Source organism: Equus asinus, chromosome 19, assembly GCF_041296235.1.
Source record: "Equus asinus isolate D_3611 breed Donkey chromosome 19, EquAss-T2T_v2, whole genome shotgun sequence".
Lineage (NCBI taxonomy): Eukaryota > Metazoa > Chordata > Mammalia > Perissodactyla > Equidae > Equus > Equus asinus.
The window spans coordinates 10,382,629-10,401,073 of NC_091808.1; the positions used below are offsets into that span (position 1 = coordinate 10,382,629).

General features: G+C 44.4%; 1 long non-coding RNA gene across 2 annotated transcripts in view; it reads right to left on the reverse strand.

Annotated features, from left to right (window-relative positions):
- Window positions 1-28: 28 nt before the first annotated feature.
- The window catches only part of LOC139041045 (uncharacterized), a 29,476-nt gene continuing 11,059 nt past the window's right edge, over window positions 29-18,445 (reverse strand). For both annotated transcript variants that reach the window (XR_011495523.1, XR_011495522.1), the window contains exons 2-3: window positions 16,110-17,502; window positions 29-15,510 (exon numbers count right to left, since the gene is read on the reverse strand). This is a non-coding gene — a long non-coding RNA (uncharacterized lncRNA). The remainder of the gene's footprint in view (window positions 15,511-16,109; window positions 17,503-18,445) is intronic.

An 18,445-nucleotide genomic window follows, 5' to 3' on the forward strand; every position in this document is an offset into this window, starting at 1 on the left:
AAGATTGGCAACATTTGTTAGCCCAGGTGACAATCTTTAAAAAATTAAAAAAAAAAAAAAAATCAGGAAAACAAAGCTGTGAAGCAACGCAATAGGGAAGATGACTGTGCAAAACCATCAATTTAGTGTCAAAGCACAGTGCAACCAAATGGCACTGCCATCGACGTCCAAAACGACATCAATCCAGGGTGTGCCAGATAGTTCATCTGAACCATTTTTAAGCACGGAGGGCCGGGAAGCAATTGAGAAGAGAAGGGCCAAGAAATCGAAAGCAGAGGAAACTTTCTTTTAAAGCTCCTCCCTCACGCATCATATTTTGGATGTGGCAAGGCTCCTGAAGAAGCAGGGAATACAACGGCAGGACAATATCTGTGGCAGATTGCATTTTCCAAAGATGGCCACAACTATGTCTTCCATCCCACCTGCTCCTCTACAATGTGACTTTACCACTCCTGCCATTAGGAGGTGGGGTCCATAGCCAATCCCCCACCCCCACCCACCCACACAAATCCGGGTGGGCTTGTGACTGCTTTAACCAATAAAGAACACTTCCACCATGTTCTGGAACACTTGTATTTGGAGCCCTGGACTGTTGTGTAAGTAGTCTAATTAAGCCGAGGCCACCATGCTGGAGAGGCCATGTGGAGATGCTCCAGCCAACATCCCAGTGGAGTGCCAAACAGCATCAGTTGTCAGCCTTGTAGCTGTGCCATCTAGCATGTCCATCCCGGCTGTCATCCGACTGTGTCCACATGAGAAGCCTCAAACCAGAACTGCCCAGCTGAGCCCTTCCTGAGTTCCTGACCCACTAAATCATGAGGAAAACTAAATGATTATTTTAAGTTACTAAATTTTGGGGTGATGTGTTATACAACAGGAAAGGGAATAGCAGATACGTGAAATCCTGAAATTACAAAATCTCAGACTCTTTTTCTTCCCTTGCATAGTTATTTCTCTTTTATTATTTCACACTCTCTGTGTGTGTGGCTCACAGACCGGGATGTCACGAGCTGACCCCCCTCAAAGGGCTGAAAAGGGAATGCTGGGTGTGTGGTGAATTCTACCTCTAAAGGCTGATGTGGCTCAGCCTACCACAAGACTGAATCCTCAGATTTTCAAGGGTGGACCTTGCAAGTGGGCAGAAAAGAGATAAATACCTAGGTCAGGAGGTTTGAAAGATAATCACTTTTACAGCCCCTTCTCAGCAACTATCTCTTCCATCAGTCTGCAAAAGTGTCTGTAATTCTATGAGCAGAAGTTAGCTCTTTGGGGTTATCTGACTTTTAGTTTTCCGTTAAAAGAAAAAAGAAAACCAACTAAGTGAATGCTGCTTAACATAAGAAGGAACATTCTAGAATTAAAGAGCCGGGCAGCATTAGGAAGTGAGCCCACTGTCACAGAAGGTGTTCAAGAATTGGTTGCTTGTAAGGGAGGTAAAGGGTTGGCTTGGATTGGGTATTGGCAAACTTTGTCTGTAAAGGAGTAAATTGTAAATATTTTTGGCTTTGTGGGCCATATGGTCTCTGTCGCAACTGCTCAACTCTGCCTTTGTTGCTGTTTATAGTGCAAAAAAAAAAAATTATAAATGAATGGGCGTTGTATTCCAACAAAACCTGATTTATCAAAAATGGGTATCAAGCTGGATTTGGCCCAATTTGCTGATCCCTGGCTTAGATAATCTCCAATATCTTTTTCAACCCTCAGGTTCTCTCATAAGTTAACTTTCAAAATGCCAACACCCTCAACAGTGATCCCTCAACTGTTGGAACATGAGCCTAGAATTAGATTTTGATCCAGGCCCACGGGAATGAACATGGATGGGCCCCAGGGAGGGTCAGGGGGAGGTCAGCGTGCAGAGGAGGGGAGAGGGCTGCCGAAAATGCTGGAGCTGCTTGACCTTCAGAGTGTAGACGACCTAAAATCAGGGAGGGTCCCTACAGGGCCAGCTGCTGGTGGAGCCCCCCTCCCTAATACCTCCCCGCCCCCCAGCAGACAGAGATCAGGAACAAGGAGGGTGCTGCTTGCTTCAACTGCCCACATGTTGAAGTGAATGACATTAATGCACATTCACAGCAGGAGTGGAGGAAAGGCCAATTGCAACATCCTAGTGGTGAGCACATTGAAAGTCAAAGCCTAAGAGGCACCGAGAGGGAGGACCAAAACAAACCTTCAAAAGGTTAAGAACAAGGAACAAAATGAAGAGAACTTCAGCATTTTTTCCTTTGCCTTTTTTCATTCGTTCCATCTATTGCCTTCATTTTATGCCATTCTGAACTGAGTGCATGTCATAGAAATCATCCAAGGAGAGCTTGTGCATTTTAGGGACAACAGAGAGCTCAGGACAGGAGGGAGCCATAGCTACAAGGATATTGTGCGCTCATCAGAGAGAGAATCTTGTTCCCAAACGCTTTGGGTGTTAGGAGGCTCTTCCTGAGTCATGTTGGCCCATTTTCTGCTGCCATTTCAGGTGCCACCACCCTGTAGACTCTGCCACATGTGACAAAGTCTCTGCCATGCAGCCATCCAACCCCCGAAGCCTGTTATCACTCAGACCCCGAGAATTTGGTCCCAGTGGCCTCTCCCGTGGGTTAAATCCTTTGAAGATTTTATTCTTCCATGCAGTGGCCTCATAGGCCCACTCGGAAGCTCTGGGCCTACACAGGGCAGAACCACATGATACCTGCTCCCGAGCTGCCTGTGATGTGGCTCTGCGGGACCAGGGCCCTGCTTGGTCCCCCTGAGAGCAGAGGGCGCAGAGAAGAGCTTGTCTGGGCTGCTCATCAGAGCATTCACTTTTTGTCTTCCCTCTTCCTACTTCTCCTCACTGCGGGAAACAAGAAACTAAGGCATGCAAGCATCTGGGGTTCTGTGGGGTGAAGTGTGTCCCTGTGGGCGTGCACAGGCCTCTCTGCATTCTGTCTAGCATGTGGACCTCATCAGAATGTTTACGAATAGGAGACACTCAAAAAGCGTGGATATATAGCAAATGGCTTAACTTAATACTTTTAAATATCTCAATGCATGATATAGAACAATAGCTCATTCATGCAGCGTTCTGAGGTGTCCCAGGCATGCTATTCAAAATATTTCATATCAGGAAAGGCAAAGTGACCTGCCAATCAGGATGGACCCAGCCTTCACGGGAGGCTGGGAGGTTGTAGGAGGGGTCAGGAAGAGCTCTTTTCCTATTTACCAACCACGATAGAAATGTGCCAACCTTTTAACACCCTCTATGACCATACCGGGAATACCAGCTAAACATCAGCCTTGCTGTCCCCAAAATGGACCAGAAGCAGTTTGGGACAGATGTGCCATTAAAACTTGTCATTAAGTAGCACTTCCCCAATGCACGAAGAACTATTTCAGAAGGGTAAATGGTATGAAGCTGTTTTCCATCTCAGTACCTGGCTCACAACAGAGCTCCTGAGCACAGGACCCTCAGGCTTAGCCAGCCTCAGGCAAGATGGGACATAGGCTAAGCTTGTCCCTGCCGCTCCTTTATGTCACTCCCCTCTCTGCACACTCCCTCTTTCCTGGCCTTGGCCTCCTTCACTCCCAGGCCCTCTGCTCACTTGTTCCTCCATTGGACTGAGAAGCATCTCATGCTCTTGATGTAGTCACCCTATAACAAAATGCCTTTCCTATAACAGAGTCCATGGAGGCAATTTTTTAGGGGAGAAAAGCTTCAAAGTGTGCTCTGTAGTCGGGGGAGGGGGTTAGTTCTATGTCTTGCATGTAAAGTTGGCCCTGATTCTCAGGAACGCATCCTTACTGGGCTTTGTAGGATTGAGTTGAATAAATAAGAGTGGTACCTCTCTGGCCATACCCCCTTTCACGGCCCACAAAGCAGTACCTCACTGCCCCTGGCCACCTAACTGCTGAGACCTAACTCATTTGGCTGGAGCTGTGACACTTAGCAAGAACCAAGTGTCTGAACTTGAGGGCAGCCTCATCAAAATGCAGACGTGACCTGAGATCAACGGAGCCCATAGCCTATGAAATGAGGGGGCCGGTGGGAGGAGCAGAGAAGAGGCCCCTGTCTCAGAATATCCTCCTCCCACCCTACCTTCTGTCAGATGCCTGAAATCCACTGAATCACAAGAGATTCTCGAGATTCCAGACCCGATGAGAATGAACACAGCCCTTGGGGAAATGTTGTACTCATTGTTTATTCATCTATTCGTCTTTCCCAAATACTCTGAGCATTGGGAATACGCAAGACATCTGCAATCTGTATGACTTAAGAGTGATCAAAAATACATCTCATAGCCTCCAAGCCCCTCTGTATCACATCATCTTTTCACTTATCTCTTCTCTGCCTTTATCACTATCTCAAGTTAGGTCATCTATTTGTTTACTTGTTGGCTTGCCTTCTTTCTTTCCTCCCCCAACGTGAACCTCACAAGGGCAGAGACTGATCTGGCCCATCACTGTAATTTCTTGCCTAGAATAGTGTTGACACACAACAGCATCCCATGAATATTTTGGTGAATGAATGAGATAAGATGATGCTGAAGGTTGTGATAGCTAACACTACTCTTTGCCAGGCACTGTTCTGGTCTCCTTACATATATTATTTTGTTTAATCCTGACAACAATCCAATGAGGCAGGTGCTATTTTTATTCACATTGACTCAGAAAATGGAGACCAGAAAGTAAATGCCCAAGGTCACACGGTTAGTGAATGGCAGAGCCACATTTCAAACCCAGGCAACCTGGCTTCAGAGCCCATGATCATAACCACTTCACTGCCCTGCTCTGCAAAGATGAGCAATGCAGACCTGGTTCCTTAAAAAAAAGTCTGGTGGGGAACATGAAACATGAGATGAATGGCTATACCACAAGATGGAATGTGATAGATGCCATGAAGGAAGAGACTAGGTGATGAGTCAGTTCAAAGGGTATTGAGAACATCCCTGCTGAGTGACAGAATAGGGTCAAGGTGCACTTGAGGTATGGAGAGGGACAGGAAAAGAGGGGGCAGAAAGTCATCCCAGGAAAAGAGAATTGTATGACAAAAGGCACAGAGGTAGAAAGATGTTAAGGCCAGATTCAGAGACTGGTGTTAGTAAGGGAAGGAGGATCCAGTCTGGCTGGAGCCCAGGACATGCAAAGACACAAGGACCAAATGGTGGGGCTGAAGCTAGGAGAGGAGGAGGTGGGGTGTGGGTGCTTTGAGTGGAAGGGCTTGATTACACAGGTGTAACAAGATCCAAGACTTACTTCTGAAATGTCCATCTGTTCTAGCTCAGTGACCAGGAATAATGGTCATGAAGACATGGGGTCCCAGGAGATAGGCAGTTTGGCCCAAAGATGGGGAACGTAATTTGCAATCGTCTAAGGTAAAGGGTATGAGAGAGGCAGATGACACAATTAGAGGATGTGTTGACCTCAGTGGCTTAATGGGCAAGAAGCCAGCTGGAAAGGAACAGCAGGAAGGGAGAGATGGGCCAATGAATTGGGAACAGGTAGGCTCCAAAGAGACTTAATTTCCACGACAACTTTGCTCTGGACTATCCCTGTTTCTAGACGTCATTTCAATTCTGAACCCCAGGGCTTCATGTTGAGACTTTCTTTCCTTTCTTCTTCTCCCTTGTTCAAGAAACTGCTCCCTACAAATCCCATCCTCTCCACGCTTCTCCTGCGTTTGGGTCTTGTGTTAAATTTAAACAACACATAGAGGTATCTCCTGCTGATCTGTGATGCTGTTTACAATGCCCTGAGGCAAACTTTACAACAGGAGCACACCCTTCTAATTCCCAAGGTGGAGTTTTCCTAAGAAAAAGGGAGAGAATGAGCCACGCTTCTGGACTGAACAAGTGAAAACGTGTTTTCCTACAGCAACTATTTTTGTTTTCCTACAGCAACTATTTTGCTGTCAGCAATTAGGGAAAGTTTGACTTCCAGAGAGGGAAGTGAGACAAGAGCAGCAAACCAGAGAATGCTCCGCAGGTGTGGGGACCTGAAATTGGCCACCCCAAGATATGTCTCTTTGGAATCAGGATTATTTGAGGCTGATTGCTTTTGATAAACTGGGACAGGGAAGGAGGCTCTGAGGAATGGAACTTGCCCTTGGTTAGGACACATTTACATTTGTAAGGTAAATCTCTATCTGTAAAAGATGTCTCCCTCTTTGTACCAGGAAGAAGAAAGGAGATGACCTTCTCTCTAGAAACTCTTAATCAATACCAAAGGCAAGGACTTAAATCTGCATTTTATTGTGCTTGTCTGGTAACCTCCTGTAACTGACTTCCCTCCCCCTCCCAACGTTAGCATTTCTTTAAGGATTAAGCATCTTTCCTTAGGGAAGGAACTGATTGCTGCGCTCACCTGTGACTGCCCAGCTCCAGACAATAGACTTGCCTCCTGCTACGCCCACTGAGATAGCAGACCACTATCTGCTGTGTCCATCAAGCACTGTGCCGACAGGGCAATCTTGTGACTATTGTGGGAGGGACATTTCAATCACATGTGAAACACCCTGTTTGGGGGTATATAACCACTATGTGCACCCCACTTCTTCGGTGCCCTTTATTCCTTCGGGAAGAAAGGCCCCGGGCCATGGTTCCTCATAAAGCTTTGTTTAATTTTCTCTTGCTATTCTGTCTCATGTGAATTTAATTCATTCTCCGGCCAGACGAACCCACAGTTGGGAAGAGGAAATGTCTTCCTCCCCTACACAGGGTACCTAGGAACAGAGTGGGACACTCCAACACAACCAACAGCAAGGAGTTCAGCTCATCCAAACCCGCTGTGGGCATTACCAAAGGCCCACTCTGTGCTGGCGCCACCCGGAATCAATCACACATGAAAGCCATGGAATCGATGGTAATACAAGGCACACAGACTGTGTGGGACTCAGAATCCTCCCACTTGCAAGGAATGGATCGCAACTCAAACTGGGTCAAGAGCACACATTTCTTTGTCATTCATTTCTTTTTTTCTCCAACTCTTGGCTCTGTTCTCTTTGTGCTGACTTTAAGCTTAGCTAGTGCACCCCACCATGCTCCTGAGAGGTAGCAAAAGTTCCCCCTAGCAGTTTGAGGCTTGGATCCTACCAGGTTCTCAAGTCCAGCAGAGAATGCCTCTTTCCCAACAGTGACAGCCGACGTGCTGGGATTGGGGGGGATTGCCATGGTTTCAGTCTTGAGTTCATTCCTAAGCCAATCTCTGTGGTCAGAGAGCAAGCATGCCCTGACAGGATGGGCATGGATCCTGGAAGAGCAGCTCAACTCTCCCCAGAGACAGCTCACCAAAGGAAAACCAAGCTGCTCTTAGCAGAAGCAAGGACAGATGGCGGGGTGGGTGAAGACAGCAGTGGTGCCCTCCAGAGTCCCAGAGGTGCACAGATCCCATGGGGACACAGAACAGGTCCTGGGCATTTTGATCTGAAGGAGCTCGGTTGAGTGAGTCACAACAAAAAGAAATTTAAAAAGGCATTATGACATGTAAAGAAGTAGAAGGGAGCCAGGCTGGGAAGACGGTGGCACAGGAGGACTCTGAACTCACCTCCTTCCATGGACACAACAAATTTACAACCACCCTCGGAACAATTACCCCTGAGAGAGAACTGGAAACTGGATAAAAAGAACCCCTACCACATGGTGATGAGGATTTTTAGGCTGCTTAATTTTAAAATGGCTTATGATGAGGATTTTTAGGCTGGTTAGTTTTAAAACTACAGATGAGATTCAGGCTCCAAGGAGTGGAATTTGTTTGCCCTTTTCTTGGGAAACATTTACATTTCTAAGGGAAACCTCTATCTGTGAAGATGCCTCCCTCTCTGTGCCAGGAAGAAGGGGGGATGGTCTTATCTCTAGAAGCTCTTAATCAATGCCAGAGGCAAGAACTTAAGTTGGTTACTGTCTGGCAACCTCATGTAACTGACCCCCCCCCCACCCCCCACAAATCCTCCTTTGTCTTTAGCTGAGGATAAAATTCAAGCGGTGACTTCTACCATTTACTCAATCCGGTTTGATTCTTATCTAAAAGTTGTGGGACCACCAAATGGCCAGACCATAATGGGCACTGATACCATTTTAACTTTTTTACATATTCTCTGTCTTGTAAAGAGATAACTCACGTACCTATGCCTTAAATTTAGCCTTACTCTCCACCCTACTTTGCAGCAGCAGCAGAGGCAACAGAAGTGGCAGCAGCAACATGCGGGCAGCAGCTCTGCCTGCCCATGGGTCCTGTCCCCATGCCAGCGGCGGCAGCAGCAGCTCCCCATGCCAGCAGCATCTCTGACTGCCCATGGGTCCTGTCCCCATGCTATTCTATTCTCTAAATAAAAGAGCACTACTGCCAGATCTTAAGAGTCTAAGAAATCTTTCTTTGGACTCCTCAGCTCACCGACCCCGCATCACATGGGATGGTGCTGACTGAGGTGGAAGAGGCAGAAATACCTTCCTGGAGAGAAAAAGCCACATCCTAGCTGCTGCTTCACGGCCAGGAGGAATCTTAAGGTATGTAGCTGTCCCTGGAGGAGCAGGGGATGTGAATGGGAGAGCTTTGCCGCAAGAAGCAGCTTCGGGACTCAGCACAACCAAGATAAGTGTTATAATATCTGATTTTGCTGGCTATTAACAACAAAGTGCATACCCCCCAAAAAGCTACTGGACACAAGAGAAAGAAAAGCCTGCTCTTTTTTCTTTTCTTTTTTTTTGAGGAAGATTAGCCCTGAGCTAACTACTGCCAATCCTTCTCTTTTTGCTGAGGAAGACTGGCCCTGAGCTAACATCCATGCCCATCTTCCTCTACTTTATACGTGGGACGCCTACCACAGCATGGCGTTTGACAAGCAGTGCCATGTCCGCATCCGGGATCTGAACCGGCGAACCCCAGGCCACCGAGAAGTAGAACATGGGAACTGAACCACTGCACCACCAGGCCAGTGCCGAAAAGCCTGCTCTTAAAAGGCCCACACACAAATTCATCCATTCTAGAAAGCAACACAATCACCAGAAAGAAACGTGCACAGTCCTTTGGCAAAAAGGACTCCCTCGGTAGGCTCTGGGAACATCTCAGGGAGGCAGTAGGGGCTGGGACCACTTCTCCAGGGACTAAGACCTTGGCGGCAGCCATTATTGTGACATAGTACAGGTGTGCTGACACAGACACTGGCAGATGCCATTGGATCTCTTCCCTGGCCTATTAGGCCAGGGGTCTGCCCGGCCCAGTAGAACACCAATTTAATCCAGCTCAGCCAGGGCAGGCAGCCCACCCTAGGGATGGGTTCCACCCACCAGCAAGCCCTCAGGCAACTTGTGGGCCTACATAGAGGGCATGTGTGGGAGCTCAACAACAGAGCAAGTGGGTCTGCCTGTGCAGGGCAGGGTGAGTGTGAGGGGTGGACCTGCATTGGCAGAGTGTGTGGGGCCTCTGCAGCAAGGTGAGTGGGTCCACTTCGTTGGGGTGGGGTGTGCACACAGAGCAGGACTGCGTGGACCAGGTGTGTGGGCCTGTGGACAGTGGGGCTTGTTAGCTGCTGCAGACTTCTCAACAGCCACATAGGCAATCTGCCCCACCTTCCAATGTCTGAAACAATTGGGTGGTCCCATGCCTGGGGCTCGCCCCTCTCAGCTGCAATCCTGAGAGAGCTGACAACAGCCTTGCAGGCCAGAAGCCAACAGCAATTGTGAGCCCCTGAGCCTAGCAGCCAGCCATATGGGAGGCCTACTCACTCAACGGAAAAACTCCAGCAGGAATGTACCACAACAGAAGGACACATGTAGCCCACACAGGGGACACTCCTGGTACATTTGGAACTGGTGAAGAGAGGAAAGCACATTACTGGGCCTCATAAGGCATCTCTTACATAAGGCCACCTCTCCAAGATTGGGAGATGTAGCTGATTGACCAAGAGCATAGATGTAAGCACCAAGAAATAGGCAAAATGAGGAAACAAAGGAATATGTTCCAAATAAGGGAACAGGACAAATCGTCAGAAAAAGAACTAAACAAAACAGAGATAAACAATCTACATCATAAAGAGTATAAACTAATAGTCATAAGGATGACTTGGATCTTGGGAGAAGAATAGATGAATACAGTGAGAACTTCCACAAAGAATTGGAAGAATATAAAAAAGAACCAATCAGGGCTGGCCCGGTGGCACACTGGTTAAGTTCACGCACTCCACTTCAGGAGCCCGGGGTTCACAGGTTCAGATCCCTGGTGCAGACCTACACACTGCGCATCAGATCATGCTGTGGCGGCATCTCACATACAAAATAGAGGAAGATTGCCAGCAGATGTTAACTCACGGCCAATCTTCCTCACCGAAAAAAAAAAAAATCAGAACTGAAGAATACAATAATGGAAATTAAAAATTCACTAGAGGGAATCAATAGCAGAGTAGATGATATAGAAGAATGGATCAGAAAGCTATGAAAGACTAGAGGAAATCACTCAAGCCGAACAGAAAAAGAAAAAAGAATTAAAAACAATGAGGACAGCTAAGGGACCTCTCAGAAACATCAAGTGCACTAACATCTGTATTCTAGGTATCTGGGAAGGAGAAGAGAGAGACAAAGCAGAGAATCCATTTGAAGAAATAATAGCTGAAAATTTTTCTAACCTAAGGAAGGAAACAGACATCCAGGTACAGGAAACACAGATAACACCAAACAAGATGAACTCAAAGGGCCCCACACCAAGACATGTTATAATTAAAATGCCAAGAACTAAAGACAAAGAGAGAATCCTAAAAACTGCAAGAGAAAGGCAACAAGTTCCATACAAAGGAAGCCCCAAGGCTATCAGCTGACTTCTCAGCAGAAACCTCACAATCTAGAAGGGAGTGGCACGATATACTTAAAGTGCTGAAAGGAAAAAAACCTGCAGCCAAGAACACTTTACCTGCCAAGGTTGTCATTCAGGATGGAAGGAGAGAGAAAGAGTTTCCCAGACAAGCAAAAAGTAAAGGAGTTTATCACCAAGAAACCAGCCTTACACGAAATGTTAAAGGGACTTATTTAAGTGGAAAAGAAAAGATCACAAATTGGAATAATAAAATTATCAAAAAATAATAATAATTAAATCACTGGTGAAGGTAAATATACTGTAAAGGTAGCAGATCAACCACCTATGAAGCTGACAAATAAAAATGGCAAGCAATAGGATATATTGGAGTATATGAGGAAGCCATTTGGTATAAACCTAATTCGGCCTAACTTTATTTATTTATTTATTTTTCCAAAGGGCCTGACTGTGGCTATTGAGCACACATTGTATATCTGCTCAGACATTTCCTATGGCCAGAACAAAGGCCCTTGAGATAAAGGTGCAACTTCCCTCCCCCTCCCACATTGGCCTTTCCTTAGGGATAAGCATCTTTCCTTAGGTTAGGAACTGATTGCTGCACTCACCTTTGACCACCCAGCTCACCTGTGACCACTCAGCTCACCTGTGACCACTCAGCTGGAGACAACAGACTGCCACCCTGCTGTGTTCACTGAGACAGAAGACCTACCTGCTGTTTCCATCAATCGCTGTGCCGACAGAGCAGTCTCACGACTATTGTAAAAGGGACATTTCAATCCTATGTGAAACATCCTCTCTGGGGGTACATAACCACTCTGTGCACCCCACTTCTTTGGTGCCCTTTCTTCTTTTGGGAAGAAAGGCCCCGGGTTATAATCCTCAGATTTAAGCTCAGAATAAACTCACCCAAATTTTCATTTATAGATTGGTTATGGATTATTTTCGTTGACAAAGCTAATATGAAGGTCAGAAGACAAAAGTACTAAAATTATCTATTTCTAAGCTAAGAGGTTAATGGACACACATACACACAAAAGTGGTTAAATATGATATCAAAAACATAAAACATGGGAGGAGGGGAGTGAAAGAGGAGAGCTTTTAGCAAGAGGTCAAACTAAAGAGACCATCAACTTAACATAGATTGCTATACACATAAGGTATTATATACGAACCTCATGGTAATCACAAACCAGAAATGTATAATAAACACAAAAAAAAAATTAAGAGAAAGGAATCCAAGAACGAAAGCCATCAAACCACAAGGGAAGAGAGCAAGAGAAGAAGAAAGAGACAGAGAAGAACTACTCAAACACCCAGAAAAAAAGTAACAAAATGACGATAAGTACATACTTATCAATAGCTACTTTATGTGTCAATGGACAAAATGCTCCAGTCAAAAGACATGGGGTGGGGCTGGCCCGATGGCCGGGTGCTTAGCATCAGACACTCTGTTTCGGCAGCCCAGGGTTTCACCAGCTCACATCCCGGGAGCAGACCTGGCACTGCTCCTCAAGCCTTGCTGTGGTGGCATCCCATATTGAGGAACGAAATGACTTACAACTAGGATATACAACTATGTACCGGGGCTTCAGGGAGAAAAAAAAAGGGAAGACTGGCAACAGACGTTAGCTCAGGGCCAATCTTCCTCACCAAAAAAAAAGCATGGCTTTGGAGCCAAAAAGGAGAAAAAGTTGACAAACCTTCAGCTAGACTCACCAAGAAAAAAAGAGAGAAGGCTCAAATAAATAAAATCAGAAACAAAAGAGGAGAAATTACAGCAGACACCTCAGAAATACAAAAGATTATAAGAGAATACTAGGAAAAGCTATACACCAACAAATTGGAAAAGCTAGAATAAATGGAGATATTCTTAGAATCATACAACCTTCCAAAACTGAATTAAGAAGAAATAGAGAATTTGAATAGACCGGTCACCAGTAAGGAGATTGAAACAGTAATCGAAAACCTCCCAAAAAATAAAAAAAGGGCCAGATGGTTTCCCTGGTGAATTCTATCCAACTTAATACCTATCCTTCTCAAACCGTTCCAAAAAACTGAAGAGGAGGGAAAACTTTCTAACTCATTCTAGGAAGCCAACATTATCCTGATAGCAAAACCAAACAAGGACAACACAAAAAAGGAAATTACAGGCCAACATCACTGATGAACATCAACGTAAAAATCCTCAACAGAATACTAGCAAATCGAATACAACAATACATTAAAAAGATCATACACCGTGATCAAGTGGGATTTATTCCAGGGATGTAGGCATGGTTCAACATCCACAAATCAATCAATGTGGTACACCACCTTAACAAAATGAAGAGTAAAAACCACATGATCATCTCAAAAGACGCAGAGATAGCATTTGACAAGATACAGCATCCATTTTGACAAAAACTCCGAATAAAATGGGTGTAGGAGGAAAGTACCTCAACATAATAAAGGCCATATATGACAAACACACAGCCAACATCATACTCAATAGAGAAAAACTGAAAGCTATCCCCCTAAGAACAGGAACCAGGCAAGGATGCCCACTTTCACCACTCTTATTTAACATAGTATTGGAAGTCCTAGCCAGAGCAATCAGGCAAGAAAAAGAAATAAAAGGGATCCAAATTGGAAAGAAAGAAGTGAAACTGTAATTATTTGCAGATGACATGATTTTATACACAGAAAACCCTAAAAAATCCACCAAAAAACTTTTAGAAATAAGAAATGAATAAGTAAAGTTGCAGGGTACAAAATCAACATACAAAAATCAGTTGCATTTCTATACACTAACAATGAAGTAGCAGAAAGAGAAATTAAGAATACAACCCCATTTACAATTGCAACAAAAAGAATAAAATACCTAGGAATAAATTTAACCAAGAGGTGAAAGACCTGTACACTAAAACTATAAAACATTGTTGAAAGAAAATGAAGAAGACAAAGAAATAGAAAGATATTCCGTGCTCTTGGATTGGAAGACCTAACATAGTTAAAATGTCCATAATTCCTAAAGCAATCTATAGATGCAATGCAATCCCTATCAAAGTTCCGAGGATATTTTTCACAGAAATGGAACAAAGAATCCTAAAATTTATCTGGAACAAAAGACCCCGAATAGCCAAAGGAATCCTGAGAAAAAAGAACAAAGCTGGAGATATCACACTCCCCGATTTCATAATATACTACAAAGCTACAGTAATCAAAACAGCATGGTACTGGCACAAAAAGACAGACACATAGATCAATGGAACAGAATCGAGAGCCCCGAAATAAAACCACACATCTATGGACAGCTAATCTTCAACAAAGTAGCCAAGAACATAGTGGAGAAAGTAAAGTCTCTTCAATAAATGGTATTGGGAAAACCGGACAGCCACATGCAAAATAATGAAAGTAGGCCATTATCTTACACCATACACAAAAATTAACTCAAAATGGATTAAAGACTTGAATTCTAGACCTGAAACCATGTAACTTCTAGAAGAAAACCTAGGCAATATGCTCTTCGACATCAGTTGTAGCAGCATATTTTCAATTACCATGTCTGACCAGGCAAGGGAAACATCAGAAAAAATAAACAAATTGGACAACATCAAACTAAAAATCTTCTGCATGGCAAAGGAAACCATCAACAAAATGAAAAGACAACCTAACTTTTGGGAGAAGATATTTGCAAACCATATATCTGATAAGGGGTTAATACCCAGAATATATAAAGAACTCATACATCTCGACAACAAAAAAACAAACAACCCAATTAAAACAGGGCAAAAGATCTGAACAGACATTTTTCAAAGAAGATATACAGATGACCAATGGGAACATGAAAAGATGCTCAACATCACTAATTATTAGGGAAATGCAAATCAAAACTACAATGAGGTATCACCTCACTCCTGTCAGAATGGCTATAATTAACGAGACAAGAAATAACGAGTGTTGGAGAGGATGTGGGAAAAGGGAACTCTCATACACTGCTAATGGGAATGCAAACTGGTGCAGCCACTATGGGAAACTGTATGGAGGTTCCTCAAAATATTAAGAATAGCGCTACCATATGATCCAGCTATTCCACTGCTGGGTATTTATCCAAAGAACATGAAAACATGAATGTGTAAAGATACATGCACCCCTATGTTCATTGCAGCATTATTCACTGTAGCCAAGACTTGGAAGGTACCTAAGTTCCCATGAAGGGATGAATGGATAAAGAAGATGTGGTATATACACAGAAGAAGAAGACGACGAAGAAGAGAAAGAAGAAGAAGAAGTAGAAGGGATTCCAGGCCAAGGAAAAAAACACGTAGAAACACAAAGGCACAGACCGAGGAAAACCCACTTAGTCTGGAGCACGGATGGCACGGAGATGTAGTAGGAGATGACACCAGAATAGTGAGCTGGGGTTGGATCGAGGAGGCCTTTAAACAGCTGGTTAGGGAGATTGGGACACCTGTTCTTTAAGACGAGCGTAGCCTGCAAGAACCAGGGGGTGCGTCCCTGATCTAGAAATGTATACCCAACTGGAGGGAGCATTAGGCCGTGGTGAGGTCCAGGGACTCTGGAGCATGAGGCAGTGGTGGGGTCCGGGGACTCTGGAGCATGAGGCCGTGGTGGGGTCCGGGGACTCTGGAGCATGAGGCCGTGGTGGGGTCCGGGGACTCTGGACCCGACTTGCCTTGATCCGAATCCCAGCTGTGTGGAGCTGGCAAGTTCCTTTACCTTTCTAATCTTCTGCTGACTCATCTGTAAATGGAGAAATAATAGTAAATCCGTCATGGAGGTGTTGGGAGTATTGAGTAAAATAGTACATAAAGACTGAGAATAGTGCCAGGCTCACTGTAAGCACCATGATGATTCTTATTCGCCAGCACACACCAATGGTGGGCCAGTTGAGTGGCACCACCTACCAGCTACCACTGCTGTGTGACCTCCTTAGTTCATGACTGCACCGTCCCTCCACTTTCACTGCTGTAACCAACTTCTTAAAACTCAGTTAACGTAGCATGTGCAGACTTGGACTTCCTTCCTTCGGTTCTTTGTTGGAAAGCTGATTAGAAGCTCTGAGATTAGCCGGTTTCCTGCAACACTGTTAATGAAGGCCACAATAGCGCTGTTTGATACCAACTGGAATTCAACACCGAAATATTCAGTTAGCAAATAACAGCAAACACTCATGTCCTGCTATGTGCCAGGCATTGTTCTAAGGACTTTACATACTTCCTAAATTCTTCCTTGCTACTAAGTACTTCAGTAAATATTTCCTAAAAGCAAGGACACGGTCTTACCTAATCACAGGAACAATTTTCAAAATAAAAAATTTGACAAAGTTGTGATACTGTTACCTAATCTCCAGACCTGAATCCTCTTCTTCTTCTTCTCCTTCCCCTTCTTCTTCCCATTTTCCAGAAGATGACACTGAGATGTAGAGATGCTAATTAACCTCATTAAGAGCTGAAATAAGCGGTGAAAGTTGGGATTTGAATCCAGGCAATGAGGCTCCAGGGCATCGGCTCTTAACCACTCATTTATGCTGCACAAGAGCTCTGCTGTAAAGCAGTTTTCTCTCCCAAGTGGAATGGGTCGGGATGACACCATTATCACTACGTTAGAAGAAGTCTCCTAATTGTATGCCGAGCACAGTGCTCTACATGCATTCTCTTATTCAACCCTCACAATAACCCTTTGATGTGATACTGTCATTGTACCCACTCTAGGGTGAATGCTCAGGCCACACAGACACAGAGGAGAGGAGCAGGGCTTCCAGCTCAGGTCTGACTGACTTCACAATCTAAACACCTAAGAGCTGTGTGATCTTGGCTTCCGGCCACACATGCTCTGCTGCTTTGCAGCCAGGAGGCAAACAGTCCTTGGTTTTCATAATCACTGATTACACAGTCATAACAGTTTCCTAATGCTGGCCTTGGCCTTCACAATACATGGAAATTATCTGATCCTTTCTTGCAGAGGAGCCAAGTTAGGTCCAGCTGGGGAACCGGCTGGCGAGCAAGACTACAGAAACAGCCTGAGGCTGGAAGATCCAGGGGTGTCCCAGAGAGAGCACTGAAAGTCCAACTTGTCATCAAGATGAAGAGAAAAACTGAGGTCCTGACACACAAGGCTGAGTGAACATGAGCAAGAGTCAGGTAGAAAACAGAATGGAGGCGGGCCCAAGGTCAAGGGCAGGACAGAGCAAAGAGGTCCAAGAACACTGCTACAACAGGGCTGAAGAGTGCAGCCCATTCTAACTGATCTGTGGCCAATGGGTTTCCCAGGTTTGTCTTTCGGGCTTAGAGGCACAGGGTAGAAAGTATAAGAGATCCACCAAAAATGATCATAGGAAAGAGACCCATCTTCCTCCCGTGAAAGTAAAAGAATCTGTCTACTGATTCTCCTTTAAATTATACATTGTCCTTTAATAGCTTGTGTTAATTTTATCAGATAACACATTTTTCCAACAAGAAGAGAGTGGTTCACGTGCTTCCATCCCAACTCCTTTCCTCTCAGCTTCATGGCTTCCACATCTCATATCTTCAACTGGTTTCATCAGAAACATTTGCTCCTACAAATAAAGCCACACTGAGGTCACGACTGACAAGAGAAAGTGCTAGATCTTTCTCATCCATGTTCATGGAGTCCCAGACTTAGTCCTATTCATTGGTGATCTTCTCAAAGAATATGATGTGGACTTTTTAATATGCAACATGGATGTTAAAGGCCAACGATCCATTTTGGACACTGAAAATATTTCAAAAATAGTATAAGTTACAAGTGTGCTCTGCTTTACGGGAAACAATACAATTTAAATCCAAACCTATAAAACAGCAAAGTTGGTATATAAATATATCAGTATGTGAGGATTCTTCCAGCCTTAGAAGAATTCACCGCACGTTTCCATTAGGGAACATCCTGAGAGCATTTAAAATAAAGTTTGATTTACATGCAATTTTTCAGGCAAATGGATATTAAATAAAAGAGGAAAACCTACAGCTGCAAGAAAAAGTGTCAATGATTTGCTAACATTGCTGATTTCATAAAAGTTAAAAAAATATAATATTAACCAACAAAACTATCACACAACCCTCTCAAACCAAACATTACTTTTTTTAAGACACAAGAGTGAGAAAGTGCTTAATTTCCAAGTTAGTGACAGAACTGGTGTTTTTAGAACTTCTACTCTTATGAAATCATATGCTACTCCATGAGGAGATTGGTTATTTTTATCAGAAAGGACAATGTAAGAAATTTGGAAGACTAATGTAAAGACGAAAACATGTTGCTGATTTTGCTGTGTATCTGTTCACCTTTCACCTATTCTTTGAATTCACGGTAAATGTAAGGTGGAAACCATCGGGGGTAGGGGATGTTTTGTAGGTGCTTTGGGATAAAGTCTGGGGAGGTCTTAGACCAGGAAGAAAATTCAGACCTGAAGGTCTTGGGATTTCTCTCCTGTCCTTGCTTATCACATCTCTTTGGAGAAGCACATGGTCTTCTCATGTGATCTCATGAGTCAGACCTGAAGGGAAAGAGTAGGGCTCCGTGGCAGCATGCACATCAGACAAGTATATGTGGGCAGCCAGACGGAGGGGGAGCTGGCAGGAACCACGAGGCAGGACATAGGCTGATAAACTTCTAAATAATTAGGCTTTTCTATCACTACACACTAGACAAATGTATAATC